The sequence below is a fragment of the Miscanthus floridulus genome, chromosome 3 (assembly GCF_019320115.1).
Source record: "Miscanthus floridulus cultivar M001 chromosome 3, ASM1932011v1, whole genome shotgun sequence".
NCBI classification, from domain to species: domain Eukaryota; kingdom Viridiplantae; phylum Streptophyta; class Magnoliopsida; order Poales; family Poaceae; genus Miscanthus; species Miscanthus floridulus.
The window spans coordinates 5,860,166-5,866,270 of record NC_089582.1 but is presented as its reverse complement, the minus strand read 5'-3'; the positions used below and the strand labels follow the sequence as shown (position 1 = coordinate 5,866,270).

At 42.7% G+C, this 6,105-nt stretch overlaps 1 long non-coding RNA gene across 1 annotated transcript; it reads right to left on the bottom strand.

The window, feature by feature from the left end:
• Nucleotides 1–4,523: 4,523 nt before the first annotated feature.
• On the bottom strand, nt 4,524–5,785 carry LOC136544845 (uncharacterized). Its single transcript, XR_010780847.1, has 2 exons — nt 5,661–5,785; nt 4,524–5,521 (listed from the first exon to the last, which is right to left on the bottom strand). It is a non-coding gene; the product is annotated as an uncharacterized lncRNA (long non-coding RNA).
• Nucleotides 5,786–6,105: the final 320 nt, after the last annotated feature.

Sequence of the window (6,105 nt, the reverse complement as noted above, 5' to 3'; positions counted from 1 at the left end):
TGCCTCCGCTCCTGCTCAAGTCCACGTGCCTCCGTTCTTGACATGGGAGCCTTCGCCTGAGGTAGTGCTTGGGGAGCCTTCGCCGCCACCTATGGACCTTCGGCATGTCTGGCCTAATGGGCGGAGGCTCCAGCCTTTTCGTCCTGCACATCATGTGAAAAAGCTCGTTAATCGTTAGTTCGATCGCCGTCTCGGTTTTCCACCTTCGCGACTCAAACTCCCCTGTCCCAACACCCTCTCTAAAATCGGTATAATCCTTTTCGACTACAAGGGCGAAGTAGTCCTTTTCCACTATTCTAGTCTTCTTCCTTCAATTTCCTCATCAATCTTTTAAGAAGACTTCGACTTTTGCATAGCCATTTCTTACTTTGCTTTTCTTTGTCTTCGTCTGTACAAACCATTGGTTGACCTGTATGGATTTGGACTTGGGCGCACACTACTATGAGGTTTCATTGTCCTATATATGCAGAACCAAAAAAAATCTGATTAAACAAAAAATCCAGATCAGTAATGAGAGCTTTGTAGCTTCCACCACATCTCAGTTTTATGCATGGTTCTATTGGTTAATGGGTCATGATGAGCTGGTAATGTTTTTCAGGTTTGTATGATACCTTAGGAACTATCATCTGCCTTTGACAAAACCAAGGTGGCCATTTTTCCATATTCTAGTGGTATAGACATTACACAGCACTAGCCAGCTCATTTATTTGTCACTTGCAGTCGCAGCTCGAGGTAATTATCCACTGTGACTACAGTTTGTTCACATGGCAGAAATGGTGGGTTCAGCTGTTGTTCAGGAGGCCGTGAGCAGAGTCTCCTCTTTCATGTTCAATAGGCGGGATGAGAAAGAGCTCATCGTCGACAGGCTTGAAATGGCACTCTCTGAACTAGAGCTTGCTCTAGAGAGGTCAGCGAAGCTGCCGATCACAGATGTCGCACTGCTACGCCGAAGGAGGTTGTTCAAGTGGGCTTATATCGAGGGAATGCGTCGTCTCAACCGATACAAGGGGGAAGCAACGGAAGGCCAAGAGACAGGACAAGGGGTAATGCATTTCTCTAACCCTGAAAGGATTATTCGTCCTAAGTTTTTCTCCATATCATCTCTTGTTGGCTTGAATAAGGATGGGCGCTTGAGTTCCTCCAATGTTCGAAGGTTTGAATACTTTGCAGATTGTGCTGGCAAATTTGTAAGAGATGTGGAATCTGGCTGCTCCCTTCGGCATCACACCTTTTGCAATCCTCTTGTCAGGCAACTTCTTGAAGGGAAAACTCTCGGGTATGTAGATGAAATGGTGCAAGGAACTCGTCTTCGTGAATGTTATATATGGCCCACATGTTTTGAAGAGCGTGGTGTCGAGGCACTTCTATCATATGTCTACAAGGACCACGACGCGCCAGAGAAAAGTTTTAATCTGTTGCTGATGCTACGCCTATCAGAAAGCACAGACATATTTGCGATGGCAACCAGATGCTTGCACTCATTGGCGTCTCTATTCAATCTCGTCACTGAATGTGCCATAGAGGAACTCACTTTCCTGCCTAATCTCCAAGACATCTCAGCTATGTCCTCTTATTCCTCTGACACCCCGGAAGTCTATGCCCGACTTACTCAGTCATGCCGCCGAGATCCAGTGTGTTGCAGAGCTAATGGGCACCCAACTTACACTGACAAAATGGTATCGTTACAGGCATCACACAAGTTTCCAGAGGGACTCATTGTAGTCATTTTTGAGTGCTATGTTTCAGCACAGGAGTACAGCTTGCACAGCTCAGCTAATGATGAGTGCAGAGATGCCGCAAGAAATTGGCCACCACCCCTGAAATTGACGGCCTGCTACTTGCCTCATATCTTCCCAGAACACCAGCAGGACATGTATGCAATGGAACTAATGGGAGGCAGAGAAGAGCGGAGAGATGGCAGCATACAGCAAATGGCTGAGATGGTTAGATCAAAGGCTATCAGTAGCTTTGTCTTTCAGTCAGAGCTGACAGATTATAGAATGACCTTGCTCTCTGGACACGCTGCTGCATATTTTAGTTTGAGAAGGTCGAGGACTGAAAGGGCAAGTGTGCCCCAACTCAATAGTAGGTCCAGGACCCGGAGAGCTGCAAAGAGAAGACGGTAACTGGTAGATTTGCATCAGGTGTCGCAGAGCTCTGTCCTTTTCCTCTTTGTTGTGGTCACAATGTACAAAATCTTACAGAGAGATGGTGGTCTTTCTCTCCAATGCTGGTAGACGTAAACAATTGGCATGATTTCTGTCATTTGTATGCATGTACCATGTAAGATGGTATTTAGCTGTATATTGTTTTCTTGCTCACTGGTACAGTCTGAGATTGTGCTAAGTTTCAGTCTTTCAGAAATAAAATTATTATATTTGTCAACTTTTTTTGTTATATTAATTGAGGCTGTTCCACATTTCCTTTATCGAACAATGGAAACTGGAAATACAACGAGGTTTGAGACACATAGCAGTGTGAAGCAGTAAGGTAACATTAACTGAAATACGCCTGACATACTAAACTGGACTATAGATACGGATCCTAAAGCTGTGAAAAGTTTGACAGGGAGCTGCAACAGAAAATGGTGACCATGGTAAACAACACAGTCTCTTCAGGATGGTAACAGCAGCAGGCATGGACACGGTGCCTGAGGTGTTTGTTCATCTGGCATGCAGGTCTGCTGTCATGCAGCATGCTTCATTCATTGCTTGCCTGCTACAATTCCTTCTGTGAATATGTATGATTCAGATTAAATCATAGGGTATTTGCATAGTGTTTTGTTTTTATTTCCTGTTTTCTGCTATTAGCATAGTAGCTGTAAATAAGTGTGTAACTTGTTTATTTTTCTTCTACTAATATATTTTCAGCAAAGCTTTTGCCGACCGCTAAAAAAAAGATTAAATCATAGGACATGTGAATGCATTGCCTAGTTGTCCTAGTTGTCTAGCTTTTGCCGACCGTTCCAAAAAAAAAAGGATTAAATCTCCCTGATATTGTCCTAGTTGTCTAGTTTAAACTATCCATTTACTCTGCTTCCAAAGTCCTAACCTTCGTGTACATCAAATTTATTTAAGTTGGTGCAATAGTTGGTCATCAGCTGCGAAGAATTTACATGCATTCATGTTGCCATTTTCTTACATCCGCACAAATAGCCAAAAAGAATTCTGCTTTTTGTACACTAAAATGCTTTACTATGTACCAAATCTTTCAGCGAGAGATAGACAACTTGACAAATCAATGAGCTGCTATGAGTAATTAACCATAATTCATTGCTTAACCAGAATTGGGTTTGAAAAATGTTTCCATAGCACTAAGCTTACTTTTTTTTTCTTTTTTGCATAAACAGTCATCAAGCCCAGCGCAAAACGACATTTAACCCAACGAGGGATTCCTATCAATCGGCCCACATCTCAACACTACAGCAGCTCTTCCAGCCCATTTTTCTGGCCCAAGGCCGTTGAGTTTTAGCTCTTGAGCATGTGGTTGATAGCCCACCAGCGTACGCAAGTATAATAATTCTAGACTATGGTCTTGCAAACCAGCACTCCCTCTATCCTAAAAAAACTTTGATGTTTTAGTTTGGAGCAAGTCCAAATTACGCCTCCCAAAGTTTGGCCTATGTCCATATGACCTCCTAAACTAACATTTGGTTCAAATTACTCCCTTTAATAAACAGGTAGCTTTTTTTGGCATCACTGCTTTTGAAGAAACCTAAGCCCTACCAAACATAGCCTTAAAGGTGGGAGAGGCGAGAAGATTGTAGCTACTCTTCTCACCTCTTCCACCTCTACTACAACATGGAGCTTGCAGGCAAAAATGACTTTAGTTTCATCGTTTTTAAATTTGTTTTAGCTTCAAAAGGTTTTTATGTGTGCACGTTTGGCAGGGCTTTTGATTGAGCCGGTGGAGAATCCCTAATAACAAAAGCCATTTCAAAGAGAGCCCAACTGACGTAAAATGTATTCTACTAGGATGTTCGGCGCGCTTCGCTGCGCCCGCTAATGCTGTATACGTCAGTACACTAAATTGGACTTCTTACTGTTTTGTTTAACACGATTAAAAAACAAACATTTGTTGGTCAGAATGGCCAACATAGTGGTAAAGATGTTTATATTCAAACTGAACAAATGTGACTATAAAACTATCAGTCGACGTTACTATCAATGAATCAAGCTGGACACAAATCAGATACCTTGTTGGAATACAGCAGGTTTCCTGAGTCTGATGAGGGTCGAATTATGCCCATGGAAGAAAAAAAATGATACCAACATAAGGGTTACAAAAAAGAATCCTTCATTATGCTGTAGACCTGCACGTATCGCCAATAATCTTACAGACTTGCAACGGTGACCCAGTTCCTTCTATTGCACAATAGGAAGATAATGATCAGGCTGGCAATCTGAGACCTAAATGCACAATACAAAGATAGTTACTTTCAGTACAGCGGCGAGACAACTTTAGTTAGTAGGAACCAAGAAGTAAAATGCCAATTTCACCACGATCTTGCGGGAACAGACAGATAATGGAAAAGGAGACTTCTATGAATAAACACCTCAGCATGACCATAGGCCATGGACCTGCAGTCTTACAACGAAAAGGAGGCTGAATTTGAAAATAAAGAATACGGTGGTTTTCACCATCCCAATAATCACACATGAGAAAACCTGTTTTTTTTCGCTCAAAGCGTTGAGCCTACAGTGACTACTGAAGCACCTTCCTTGCCTGGTGGTCAAACAATCCAGTATCTGAAACATCCCACTGGAAGGTTGGCAAAAAAAGAATAGGCAGTCTAGTGGCATGAAAACATAAAAAGTCTGCAAATTTTATGGGCAAACCCCACATCAATGGTAACCTATGTTTATGTGTGACATGCATGTCGATAAATGATACTAAGCCTGGTACATGTTACATTTCTATGTTCATCTAATCTGTAAACCTGGAAATCTTATGCTCCGCTCGAATCGTTAACAGGAAAGATATTTGTTTAGGACTCACCATTGCAAATATAAGCAGAAAGAACATTTTGTACACTATTTTAGTTAGAAGAAGAAAACAACAATATTATTTTTGTATTTTTTATATAAGGGATCGGCATTCTTTGATAGAGCTGATGCCTAAAACCATAAACTATTTTAGTTAGAAGAAGAAAACAACAATATTATTTTTGTATGTTTGATATAAGGGAAGAGGATACTAAGTTCATATGGACAGTAGCAGTTTCAGCTGTGCTGCTAGAACTCCAGAAGGCAGCTGATGATTGCATTTTCATCAAGATTATAGAATGCTGCAGTCTCAGGATAGAAGCATTTAGATCCACACTTACATATATCTGCATGTCCACCTTTAGAGCAGGATGGGTTCATTCAATTAGCTGCACACGATGTAGGCAAAAGAAGAAAACCACTGGTAACTAATGTAGAGATAGGAAGAATCTCAAATGGATAAGAGTCAAAGCTTGTCCCAATGAAAAACTCAGCTCTACAAAGTTCGTGGAAGCAATTTGCAATAAATCTCAATCCTGGAGGCATGCCCACAAAGAAATCGGTCGAAGTTTGACGGTCCACATACCACAACTCGACATCATAGCGGCCCAAGGGTGTTAGAATACGATAAGAAAGTATAGGAACAGCTAACAGAATGATGTAGAACATGTTTACCTGTTGTTTTTGCGTCCTGTCATCTCCCCCGGCCGGCGATGGGACTACAATGGCTGAATGGCAAGCCTCATGGACAACACAGCCGCCACATTTGCTGAGCTGATAGTATGTGCGGGCTTGCGGATGTCTGACCTGGACAAACCCGCCCACCAGTTTGAGTCGACGTTTGCGCATGAATCAACAGCGAAGATTTTGGTTCGGGGGTCACAAACTCGTACCTGGTCGAGACAACGGCGTTGGCATGTTTGACGATGGAGATTCAGATGCTAGTGGAGAGGGGTGTCGAATGAGGCCGGATTCACCGTAAAGCGCATCGGGTGCAAGGTGAATGGGAGGCGGAGGATGCGAATCGCAAGCCGTTGACGATGAGGAAGGCAGCCAGCGTCTCAGCTGAACACTGTGGTGGTGTCTCAATCTTGGATCTGTGCACGCAGCCGCCAGCAAA